Raw genomic sequence first — 13,283 nt, forward strand, 5'->3', positions numbered from 1 at the left:
TCACTGAAAGGTCCTTGATTTAAGGGAGATTAAGGCCTGGGGCGATATAGAGACCCATTCCAAGGTCCATTTTATGGGTTGAAATTTGAAAGAGTTTTTTGAGGAGACTATTATGTCTATCAATTAAACCAGCTATCTGGAATCTATCAGGGACATGAAAATTCCACTGATGCCTTTATAAAAGAGAGCCCAGCATTCAGTATTCTGAGAATTGAAATGTGTGCTTTGGCTACTGTCAGGAAAGGAACTCCAAAGGGGTCAAGGAGTATACTTGTTATTGATTGCTAGTTTTATTCCTTTGAGATCTGAGGGGATACTTGATATAATCTCTCTCTCTCTTTTTTTTTTTTCTGAGACAGAATCTCACTCTGTTGCCCAGGCTGCAGTGCAGTGGCACAATCATGACTCACCGCAGCCTTGGCCTCCCAGGATTGGAAGATCCTCCCACCTCAGCCTCCTGAGTAGCTGGGACTACAGGTGCATGCCACCACACCTAGCTAATTAAAAAAAGGTTTTGTATAGACAGGGTTTTGTCATGTTACTCAGGCTTGTCTTGAACTTTTGAGCTCATGCAATCTGCCCTCCTTGGCCTCCCAAAGTGCTGGGATTATAGACATGAGCCACCACACTGGGCCTGATTTCAGTTTTTAAAAAGACACTTGTTTTGTGTCTTAACATACAGTCTATCCTGGGGATTGTTCTGTGTACTGACGAGAGGAATGTGTATTCTGTAGCTGTTGAATGAAATGTTCTGTAAATTTCTATTAGGTCTGTCTGATCTACAGTACAAATTAAGTCCAATGTTTCTTTGTTGATTTTCTGCTTTGATGATCTGTTCAATGCTGGAAGTAGGGTGTTGAAGTCCCCAGCTATTATTGTAATTGGTCCATTTCTCTCTTTATCTCTAATAATACTGTTTTATATATATGGATGCTCCAATGTTGAGGGGAAACATATTTAGAATTGTTACAGGCTATTGCTGACTTGATCCCTTTATCACTATATAATGACCTTCCTTTCTTTTTTTATGTTTTTTTCACGTAAAGTCCATTTGGTCTGATATAAGTATAGTTACTCCTGCACACTTTTGGCTTCTCTTTGTCTAGAATAATTTTCCGCATCTCTTTACTTTCTGTCTTTGTATGTCTTTACAGTAAAGTGAGTTTCTTGTAGGCAGCAAATAATTGAGTCTTTTTTAAAAAAAATTCTTCAGCCAGTTTATATTCTTTAATTGGGGAATTTCAAGGTTGTTATTCATTGATGAGGACTTACTCCTGTCATTTTTAAAATTGTTTTCTGACTGTTTTGTATATTCTCTCTTTCTCTTTTTTGCTTATCTTTACTAATTGGTGGCTTTTTTGTAGTGTTAACATTTGACTCCTTTCTCTTTCTCATTTGGGTATCTGTTCTATCAGTGAGTTTTATATTTTCTTATATTTCTATGATGGTAGATATTGTTTTTGTCCTTTTGCTTCCAGTTATAGGATTCCTTTAAGCATTTTTGTGTAGATCTAATCTAGTGGTAATGAATTCCCTGTTTTTGATTGTGTAGGAAAGCCTTTAGTTTTCCTCTATTTTTGAAGGGTAGCTTTGCTGGGTCTGTTATTCTTGGCTGACGGTTTTTTTTTTTCATGACCTTCCAGTGAATGGCAGTTTTTTTTCCATCAGGACTTTGAATATATCATCCCATTCTCTTCTGCTTGTAAAGTTTCTGCTGAGAAATAGGCTGTTAGTCTGATGGGGATTCCCTTATATGTGACTAGATGCTCTTCTTTTGCTGTTTTGAGAATTATCTCTTTGTCTTTGACTCTTGACAGTTTGGCTATAATATACCTTGGAGAAAACCTTCTTGTGTTGAATCTATTTGGAGATTTTGAGCTTCCTATATCTGGATGTATGTCTACATCTCTTGTAAGGCTTGGGAAGTTTTCAGCTATTATTTTGTTAAACAGATTTTCTATGCCTTTGCTTATCTCTTCTCTTTCTGGAACTCTCAACATTTGAATATTTGGCCACTTTGTGGTGTCCCATGTGTCACAAGGGCTTTTTTCATTCTTAAAAAACTTTTTTTTTGGTCTGACTGGATTACTTCAAAATAACTGTTTTCAAGTGTAGAAATTCTTCTTGATCTGGTCTACTCTTAAATATCTTTATTGTAGTTTTTATTCCATTCACCAAATTATTCAGTTTCAGAATTTCTGCTTGGTTCTTTTAAAAAGTCATATCTGTCTCAGTGGAATTTTTCATTCAGATCATAGATTGTTTTTCTGATTTGCTTGTATTGTTTATCTTTGTTTTCTGTGTCGCACTGAGTTTCTTTAATATTATTATTTTGAGTTTTTAAAGGCATTTCATAGATTTCCTTTCTCTTGGGACTTGTTAGTGCACAATTATTATGTTCTTTTTAGGTAGCATATGCTTTACTTTTTCATGTCTCTTTTGTTCTTGTGTCAACATCTGCTCATCTGGTATAACAGTTGCTTCTACCAATTTTATGAATTGGGTTTCATTGGGAATAAATTTTTTCCTGTAGATATATCTATAGTGTTGGTTTAGTAGGTTGCTTTGGCTTTGATTCCAAATGGGCACAGTGGTGTAGTCTCCATATCATTTCTTCAGCTGTAATTAGTGTGAGCGGTATCTGTGAGCTCCTCAGTGGCTTAGGGTGCAGTTGTTAGTGGAGGCCGTAGTGAGGATTTGTAGAGATGGGCACACCAGGTGGGCCAGTCCTCAGGCACCATTGGTGGCAGAAATGGGCTGGGAGGGTCAGTCCTTAGTCCTCTAGGTGTCATATGCAGGCATCAGTGGTGGCAGGTTTGGGTGGGCTGGTTCTCATACCTCCAGATGACATGCTGGGGTGCTGGTGGTGACAGCAGCAGACCAGGTGGGTGGGTCCCTGGATAGCATACATGGTGTTGGCAGTGGCAGTAGTGGTGGTGGGCCAAAACTTGGGCCCCCATGGGGCACATGTGGGTGTGTGCTGGTGGAGGCCATGGTAGCCCTGTTCTCTGGCCCTGAGTGGCACACTTCGGTACTGGCAGTAATCGGGGGTGCAGACCTGTTTTCAGGTCCCCTAAAGGCACAGGCAGGTAAGTGGTACCCTGCTGCTGGAGGGGACGGGTTGCTGTCAGTGGCAGCAGCCCCAGGTGGGTAGCTCTCAGGCTCTGGGGAGTATACACTCAGGCTCCCTTTGTTCCAGGGACAGCCTCCCTGATGTGCTGCTCCTTATGTTCCCTGGAGTGTAGGATATTGCATGAGCTAGATTGCTGGAGATTCAGCTGAACTACTGCGTCTAGCTGGCATAACAATGCTATAGTCCTCTGGGTGGACACGGGGAATGTCCATGGGGTTTCAGGGATGTGGAGATGCAAAGGCTATTGGGCCCCAGGGCACAGGGCACAATGTAGTCTAGCAGGGGTTGGGCTCTCAAAATGGAACTTTGCTGTAGCTGCTTGGATTTTGGGCAGTGTGTGGGACCCAGTGCAACCTCACTTTCTGGAACAGTGCTGTCATATGGACTCCAGGTAGCTCCCTATACTGGTCTCAGGGCCCATGAGGGCCGAGGGGCTCTCTCCCATGGCTAGGATTGCAGGAGTCTCCAAGTGGGAATTTAGACCACTGTAATCTCTTGCTTATCTTTTCCTCACAATGGGAAGTTCCTCTTGGCTTTGAGGCAACCCTGGCTGGGATGACTGTTTTGTTTTCCTCTCCTTCTGTGCCTCAGAAGTTCCCTGTCAACTTCCTTCCTGAATGCCATTGTTTCTCTGAGATGCTTTATTAGATATGTGCTTATCTACTCACTGTTTTAGTCCTTTTTTGTGGAGCAGGTTAGTACTGGGGGCCTGTAGTCAGCCATCTTAAAGCCCATCTTGCTTTGTCTTTATGAATTTGACTACTATAAGAAGCTCATATAAATGCAGTCACACAATATTTGCATCTAGCTTATTTTTCTTAGCATAATACCTTTAATATCCATCTATGTTGTAGCATTTCAGAATTTCATTATTTTTAAAATTTTCATTCTTTATTGAATTGGATGTAGATACATTTTGTTTATCCATTCATTTGCTGATGGACACTTGGGTTGTTTTCACCCTTTGGTTATTGTGAATAATGCTGCTATGAATATGGGTGTATAAATATCTCTTTCAGACCCTACTTATAATTATTTTGGGTATTATATAGAAATGAAATTACTGAATCATAGAGTAGTTCTTTTTTTAATGTTTTGAGAAACCACCACACTTTCTTCTATAGCAGCTGCATAGACCAACAGTGCATGGGGTTCCAATATCTCCACATCGTCTCTAACACTTGTTATTTTCTGTTTTTCTTATAAAGCCATCCTAATGGGTACAAAGTGGTGTCTCATTGTGGTTTTGATTTTTATTTCCCTAAAGATTAGTGATGTTTAGCATCTTTTCATGTGCTTATTGGCCATTTGTATATCTTTGGAAAAGTATTTATTCAGGCCTTTGATCATTTTTCTTTCAATTGGGTTGCTTTATTGTAGTTGAGTTTTAGGAATTCTTTGTATATTCTGGATATTAATCTCTTATCAGATATATGATTTAAAAATATTTTCTTGCATTCTGTTGGGTACCTTTTCACTCTGTTTATAGTGTCCTTTGATGCAGGCAAACTTTTGATTTTGATAAACTTCAGTTTATCTATATTTTCTTTTGCTACCCATATTTTGGTGTTATGTCCAAGAAATTGTTACCAAATCTCATGCCATGAAGTTTTTACATATGTTTTCTTTTAAGAGTTGTATAGTTTTATCTCTTACACTTAAGTCTTTGATCCTTTTTGAGTAATGGTATTTAGAAATAGGACCTTTGGGATTAATTAGGTCTAGATGAGGTCCTAGTATGGGGTCCTTGTGATCGGATTAGGACCCTTGTAAAAAGAGACAGCAGAGAGTTTGCTTTCTGTCTCCATTATGTGAAGACACAGGAAGAAGGTGGTAGTCTACAAGTCAGGATAAGAACCCTCACTAGAGCCCCACCATGCTGGCATTCCAATATTGAGCTTCCAGTCTCCAGAATTATGAGAAAATAAATTTCTGTTGTTTAAGTCACCCAGTCTATGGCATTTTGTAATGGTAACCAGAGATGACTAAGACAGACAGTTTAGACGTTACTTGGGGGCTTATATAAACTAATGAACTAATGTGCCCAGTAGGGCTTAACAACCTCCCTGGGTACTTGTGTGTTAGGCTTTCCTGAAGCTAGGACTTCTTGCACAGATCTTAGTGGTTCATCTGGAAACAGAGTACCTCTCTGTGTGAATGAGAACCCTGGGAACTTCTGCACGATTGTCTCTCGGACTCCAATGCTCGTTTATACGCTCTTTCTCTTGCTGCCCCATATCCTTTGCCTTTGAATGTCTTAGTATTCCCTGCGGGGTTTAGAGAGGCCTTTCAAATATCTGAACTTGGGAAATATTTGCATTATCCTAGCACATTTCTCTAAAACAAAATAGGCAAAAACATACATTTGTATTTCATTAGTTTATAAATATCGAAGTGCTAACAATTTAGCACTAAACAGAAATAGCATTATAAAATAATTAGTAAAATTAAAACAACGTTAATATGGTACAAATTGTGATAAATAGTACACAATAAAAAATTAAATATAGAGATAAAGGGAAAGCATCTTCTATCTCTTACATTACAGTGTACTTAGAAGTCAAGAACTTCACTTTTATGACCTTTAAAGGTGAGTGAAGATGGAAAGTAGGGAAGTGTATTCCTGACCTGGAGACCCCAGATATCCTGATTGGGGCTTCAATTCTAACCTAAGAGACCCAAAGCTATGCTAAATTGGAAAAAAATTTTCAAGTCCTGGTTTGTGTTTGAGCTTCAGTGATCAGAAGGTTTATCATCTTGAGCAAGCCCTAATATCCTGTTATCACTCTGATGCCTCAAATTCCATATTTTAAAAATTGAGGTAAGAATAATATTGAGTGATTTTATGAGTATTAAATAAGTTGATGCGTGTATACTTGATATAAAAATAAAGTGTTGCACTAATATGTATCTTATAATGACTCAGTAATATAATTTTTCATATTATTATTTCCTATTCTCACTGGCTCCATTATTTGCTGCAGAATCTGCCCTAGCACCAGGATGCTTCTGCATCTTCCCACTCACGAGACCTGTGAATACAGAAACGCTGTGTGTTCTCAGAAAGGAGCAGCATGTCCTTGGCTTCAACTATGGCTACTGTTTGTTTACTTTGCCCAGCATTGGGATTTCTGCTGGTTCTTGAGGCCCTGGCACAAATTTGGGTACTTGTATCCTTCCAGGTGCTGGCAACCTTCTCCTATTTTCTGTGTCCTGTTAGGTCCTAGGTGAGAGACAGCTGAGCTTTCAGGTAGTGGATTAAAGCAAGAAGCCAAAAGTGAGAGTTAAGTCTTTACTCATTTACTGCAATGGTATAAGCAAGAGGTTAACACTGGAGAAAATGCTCAGTCCACCTGTTCCATTTTCCCCCATTGAATGGCACACTAGTCAAGGGTCATGTGGATCAGCCCAGACATTGGGATTGTCTCACTGTAGCTCCAAAGGCTTCTACAGTTTTATGGATTCTGAAGTGGAAGGGGTGGAGAACAGGGGGATGGGGCTTAGAATGGAAAAATAATGGGAACAGAGTCAGAGTGGGGAAAAGTTTCTTCATGGTTTCTCCCTTCTCCTCCTATAAGGAGGTCTTAGCAGAAGTGCCTGAGGAGGACCTCTGCCCAGGGTCTCAGATAAAGAGACTTAAGAATTTGGGCATTAGTCAAAAACTGTAAATATGTGAAAGAGCATGGTCAGCCTGCACCCCTCTTCAGGGACTGCAGAGCACTGGTTGTGCACCAAGTTTGGTGTGGGGACAGCAGTTTTCTCCCATGAAATCTGCCAGGTGAAACCATTTCCTGTGATCAGGCCTGAAAAATCACACATAGGTCTTTAAGTAGGAGCTGGACTCCTCTCGTTCCATCTCTTGTAAATCTGGGTTATGAGCAGTTCTGCTAAGTTTTTCAAAATTGTTTCTTCAACCTTTTTTTTTTTTCTATCTAGAAGCCTTCAATAAAAAATTGATCATTCTGTTGCTCACTCTGTGGTCCTCCCAGTGCTCTGATGACTTAGTACTTGTTCTTTATCCTTGACGCAGTGTCCCTCTGTATATGGTGAGGGAGCCTTTAAACTGCTTTTCCTCCCCAGGTCTTGTCCACGCCAGTCTCTTCTTTCTGAATTCTTGCAGTCCTTGTATTTCTACCACAAAAATCTGTATTATGTTTAAATTTTACTTTACAAAATATCATACAGTAAATTTTGCTTCTCTTTCCTGTTAGTGTTTGGTCACATTTTTGGGTAGATTTGTGCATAGATTATGTAACCATCACAACTATCAGGACATAAAACAGTTCTATCAACCCCCAAAACTCCTTTGCGTTGTCCCCTTGTAGTTACAGCCTTACCCCATCCATTAGTCCTGGAAACCACTGATGTCTTTCTTATCACTATAATTTTGTTTTTTTGAGAATGTCAAATCAATGGAATCATACAGTATATAATCTTTTGAGACTGGTTTCTTTCACTCAACATAATGTCTTTGAGATTCATCCAAGTTTTTGAGTGTATCAATAGTTCTTTTTTACTGCTGAGTAATATTCTGTCATGTGGACATACACAGTTTGTTTATCCATTCACCCACTGGAGGATATTGAGGTTATTTCCAGTTTTTAACTGTCACAAATAAAGCTTCTATGAAAATTTGTGTACAAGTTTTTTGTGTGAACGTAAGTTTTCATTTCTCTCAGGTGAATAACTGGGAGTGGAATTGCTGGGTTATATGGCGAACGTTTGCACAACTTTGTAAGAAAGCGTTAAATTGAAAAATACATCTTTTAATAAAAATATTACCGTGTAATTTTGAGCAATTTTCGCTGTATTGGGAAAATAATTAGATTAAAGGAAGCATTTCAGAATTTGTATTAAAACGAACAATTGCACAACCCTAATACTATCAATGGTGCAAAATTGTGAAATTTGTGGCTGCTTGTCATCTTCTGAATAGCTTTTCTGTGTTTGGGACAAATATAAATCCAACCCTAAAAAAAGGTTGAAATACAGTTTCCCAACCATCCTTGCAGCCAAGGCTCAGGCTTGTGTACTAAATTCTGCCAATCTGGCCAGTCTCCCCGGGATTTAATTTTGGATGTGAACAGCATGTGATAACAGGCTTTATAGGGAGCTTCCGTTTCCTGGGCGTATACTGGTTTCAAAAGCATCCAACTTTCAAGGCTATAGTGGTTGCAAGATTGGATTCTCATTCAGAAGTGCATTATGCTAGCATCATTCACTCTTACTTATAAAATTTTGGAATTTAGTGTTTGGCAGCACCAGTAGATGTTGTGGTTGTTTTTTCATCAGCCTGGTCCTGTCAGGTAGAGTTGTTGGTATTGTTCCTGAAAGTATAGGCTCGATCTGTTTGTCCAAGACCCCAAGGACTTTGTGTACTTGCTTCTAGTCTGCTGTTCTTTAAATCACTTTTCCTTTTAAAGTATTCTTAGATGAGGTTTCTTTTCATACTATTTTATTCTTTATTATATATATTTTGTAGAGTTGTATATGCACAGGCTACTTTGTGTATTCTCTTGCTAATTCATAACTTGTCTTCTATTGTTTAAATATTAATTGATCATAAAATAGTCCATAGTTTGAATCCCAAGGAGCAGCGAAGATACTGACAAATTTAAGAAATAGCATAAAGGAGTTTGACTTCATGGGTCATGCAGTGAGGGTTCTCTAGACTTGAAAATGCCCCATAAGGATCTAATTAAACTGAAGAGCTTCTGCACAGCAAAAGAAACTACCATCAGAGTGAATAGGCAACCTACAGAATGGGAGAAAATTTTTACGATCTATACACCTGACAAAGGGCTAATATCCAGAATCTACAAAGAACTTAAACAAATTTACAAGAAAAATCAAATAACCCCATCAAAAAGTGGGCAAAGGATATGAACAGACACTTCTCAAAAGAAGACATTTATGCAGCCAACAGACACATGAAAAAATGCTCATCATCACTGGCCATCAGAGAAATGCAAATCAAAACCACAATGAGATACCATCTCACACCAGTTAGAATGGCGATCATTAAAAAGTCAGGAAACATTAGGTGCTGGAGAGGATGTGGAGAAATAGGAACACTTTTACACTGTTGGTGGGAGTGTAAACTAGTTCGACCATTGTGGAAGACAGTGTGGTGATTCCTCAAGGATCTAGAACTAGAAATACCATTTGACCCAGCCATCCCATTACTAGATATATACCCAAAAGGCTATAAATCATGCTGCTATAAAGACACATGCACACGTATATTTATTGCGGCACTATTCACAATAGCAAAGACTTAGAAACAACCCAAATGTCCATCAGTGATAGACTGGATGAAGAAAATGTGGCACATATACACCATGGAATACTATGCAGCCATAAAAAGGATGAGTTCATGTCCTTTGTAGGGACATGGATGCAGCTGGAACCATCATTCTGAGCAAACTGTCGCAAGGACAGAAAACCAAACACCATATGTTCTCACTCACAGGTGGGAATTGAACAATGAGAACACTTGGACCAGGGTGGGGAGCATCACACACCAGGCCTGTCATGGGGTGGGGGCAGGGAGGAGAGATAGCATTAGGAGATATACCTAATGTAAATGACGAGTTAATAGGTGCAGCACATCAACATGGCACATGTATACATATGTAACAAACCTGCACGTTGTGCACATGTACCCTAGAACTTAAAGTATTAAAAAAATGCAAAAAAAAAAAAAAAAGAAAAGAAAAGAAAAGAAAATGTCTCATAGGGGCTTAACTGTAAGGAGGCTCACCATGTCATTTTCTTGTTCTTGCTTCTATCTCTTAATGTTCCCAATATGAAAATGTATGCTCCCAGCTCAGAGCAGTGGGACCTTGGGACTAAGGCCTCAGGTACGTTGGGGAGCCATTCTGTCCCCAGAATTTATGCCTGCTTTCATGCTCTGTCACTCACCTTCCTTCATTGTTGGAATCAACAAACTGGGTAACAGTGATGTCAGAGAAAATGCCAAATTTGCATTGGCATAGGTGCCTGGCAACACTTAGCAGCCTGTAAGAAACATACCCAGAGTCATATAATGTTGGCAAAAATGTCAGTTGAGTCACATGGTCAGGCTAGCAAAGGAAAATAGCCTGGAGATCTCCCATGAGGTCCATTTTTGTCTCTGCTAAAAAGGTTCCTTGATTATTCTCATTGCTCAGTGTCACTTCAGTGCTCTGTTCCACTTTCATTGTATTTCACCAGGCTTTTATGTAATTTTGTTTTTACAGCAATAGAGGTTTTGATCTGCTGCCTTTCTGAAGGCTCACACTGGCTTACTTTCCTGAAATAATGTAACTTCTACAAAATATTAATTTTGTAATTACATCTCAACTTGGAAAATCACTCTATTCCTTGGTAAGATGAAACAAAAAATTAAGATTTAATAATAAAATTAATCAGTCATTAATTTGTCATGAAACAAAATTTTCATTCATTCATTATGCTATGCAGTGTCTGGGAGATTTTTTACTCCTTTAGAGATAATCTATTTTCCTGTGTCTGATAACAAACTCATCATCTGATAACAAACTCATTGGGCACCTGTGGCCGTTATTCAGTATTATTCAATGTTTATTTGTTTCTCTCATATATCACTTTTAAGTTCATGGTCAAAATCAGATAACTTCTGGAAATGGGTTTTTTGTAGTCTCCTTCCCTTGTTTCCTTTTTCATCTTTTGCTTTTTCTCAAGATCCCTGTGTCCAACGTTTATCCCATCTTTCCAGACAAAACTATGGTCAGTTTTTGGTTTTTATTCTGACATGACTTACTGAATCTTTGTTTCTGAGGCTTGGTTTCACTCATTTCTGAGTCTCCTCTGGGGTGGTGATTGTAGATACTTCATTTTTTTTGAGGTTTCAATATTTTATTCAAATTTTTTTGAAGTGATGTTAATTACAGCATTTGAAGAGGAGGATCTACTTCCACACAAAATGAAAGACTCTAAAATGTACCCATTAACTGCTAAAAAACAAATTGAGTGGTGAGAATACAACAGAAGTCCAATTTAGATTCTGAGTGTTGTTACCATGTGATTACAATCACACAGACTCTTCTGAGCCTATAGCTGGAGCTCCTGGAAGCTATTTCATACTTTGGCGCAAGGGCAAAAAAGCACAACATGAGAAGGAATAAGTCCTGAATTACTGGCTTCATCGCATCCACCCTCTCCACCCCAAAATGGCACAAAAGAAACAGTGACCATACCCTACAGACCTTTTGGTGTAAAAGAGGTGATGATGAACTGGGGTGGGAACAGGTCATGAAGATCTGTTGAAAAAAGTCCCATTCAGGTGAGTTTGTACACACCATCAAGCAGTGAGCCTCTCATCAATCAGGGTTAGGAAACCAAAGTTTGATTATCAGGACATCACAATTTCATTCATTTACTCAATATGAATTTATAAAGTGCCTACATATTATCAGCTTCCACTTGCAGCCATTTCTAGATAAAAAAGAAAACTGGCATCTCAAAGGGGCCACCAAGTTTCCCCGAAGTCTACCAGTGAAAGGACCTTTTTTGGAAATGGGTTTCTTCTGCACCTCTGAAAGGGTAACATCTTAAAGCTGAATCATCTTTAACCTGGAGGTCTAACATATTTAACAATACTTGCATCCCAGACATGCAACATTAAAAGATACACCAAATTCTGAAGGTAGCTATGCTGCAAAATAGTTTAAAATTAAACAATTGTATAGTATTCATTTATGCTTGAAATTCCAGTCCTAGACCAAGCTTGGGGCCACCAGGATTGACCTTCTTGACATCCAGAAGAGCTGACAATGTCAGTGTGATACCTGGCTTTAGGGTCTGAGTGTATCCTGAACCTGTCAGGCTGGAGTTGTTCACTTCAGCTGAGAATCAGGTGTCAGGGTCAATCTGAAGCTTGGCTGCTATTCTGAAGCATGTTACTGTTTCCTGCTGTCCAGATGAGACTGACAGCGGTCTCCAACTTCTTGTTCACCTTCTGGTAAATGGAGCCACCAAACTCTGTTCTGTCAGACATTAGTGTGAAGCCAGAATTCATCAGTCTTGTAGCCAACTGCAAAATTGCTCTGAGTAACTCGGGACTTTGCAGTCTCAAAATTCATCTGGTAGTTGGCTAGCCTTGTAACCCAGCACCAGAGCATGCTGGATGGAAGGCCCAGCAATATCGAAATCCATGTCGCAGCCCAGATTAATGTGTTCCCACTTGTACCCTGTCTTGATTTTAGCTTTTTTTTTTTTTTTTCCTAGTGTTAGGTGAGAAGGATGAATTGAAGGTCAGCTTCAGTCCATGTGCAAGCTGATCTTCCACAGTAATCTCGGTGCCTAGTGTATTGTCAGTGTTCCATTTCTCCATAAACGTCAGGCCATCCTCAGTCCATCTGTACTTGGTTTCCAGACTGTCCATCACTTTGGTGGTCTCAGCGTTGGCAGAGTCTGAGCTTGTAAATTCCAATCCATTTTCAGATTTTGATTTCAAATTAAGCTTTATTAAGCCAAATCCATAACCCTTGGTGAAGACATCCCTGGTAGATTTGCCAAGATTGGCATACGTGAGTGGCACAGCCATCTTCTGCTCAGAGGTGGTGGCAGTGGGCTCGGCGGCGGCTACCGATTGTAGATACTTCTATTATTCAGAGTGGAACATCTAATGATACATTTCCTTTTTCTAAGCTGTATCAGAATATATATATATATATATATATATTCATTCATTCATTCATGGTATAATCTCAAAACATTAATAATATACCAGACTACCTCATCCCTACCATGGATGGGCATGGAGGGGAAAAGCAGTAAGTTAATGAAAAAAGAAGATGGAAAATCTCTTTAATGATTACATTATCAAACTAATAATGCTACACAGGCCACCTATTATGATGACTATTTCCATATAGATTCAATAATGCTATACAGGATAACTGATATTTATGTTTTTCAATTAGTTTTCTGACTTGAATTTGTGTTTTGTTTTTCATGTATTCTCATTCTTTTAAATCTTTCTGTTGCTGTGAAATGGGTCTCACATAAAGAAAAGTGTAATGAATATAAATTTGTAGCTCAGTGTATCTGTGGTGTTCAAACTGATTGTTAAATGGGAGAGTACCAGCACACCAAACACCTCACTGACTTTTGTTTTTGTTTTTTT

The 13,283-nt window shown here is 38.9% G+C and overlaps 1 pseudogene; it reads right to left on the bottom strand.

Moving 5' to 3' along the window:
- Positions 1-11,851: 11,851 nt before the first annotated feature.
- Positions 11,852-12,737, bottom strand: LOC112635282 (annotated as a pseudogene).
- Between the last annotated feature and the right edge of the window lie 546 nt (positions 12,738-13,283).

This window comes from Theropithecus gelada, chromosome 11, assembly GCF_003255815.1.
Source record: "Theropithecus gelada isolate Dixy chromosome 11, Tgel_1.0, whole genome shotgun sequence".
Taxonomy (NCBI): Eukaryota; Metazoa; Chordata; class Mammalia; order Primates; family Cercopithecidae; genus Theropithecus; species Theropithecus gelada.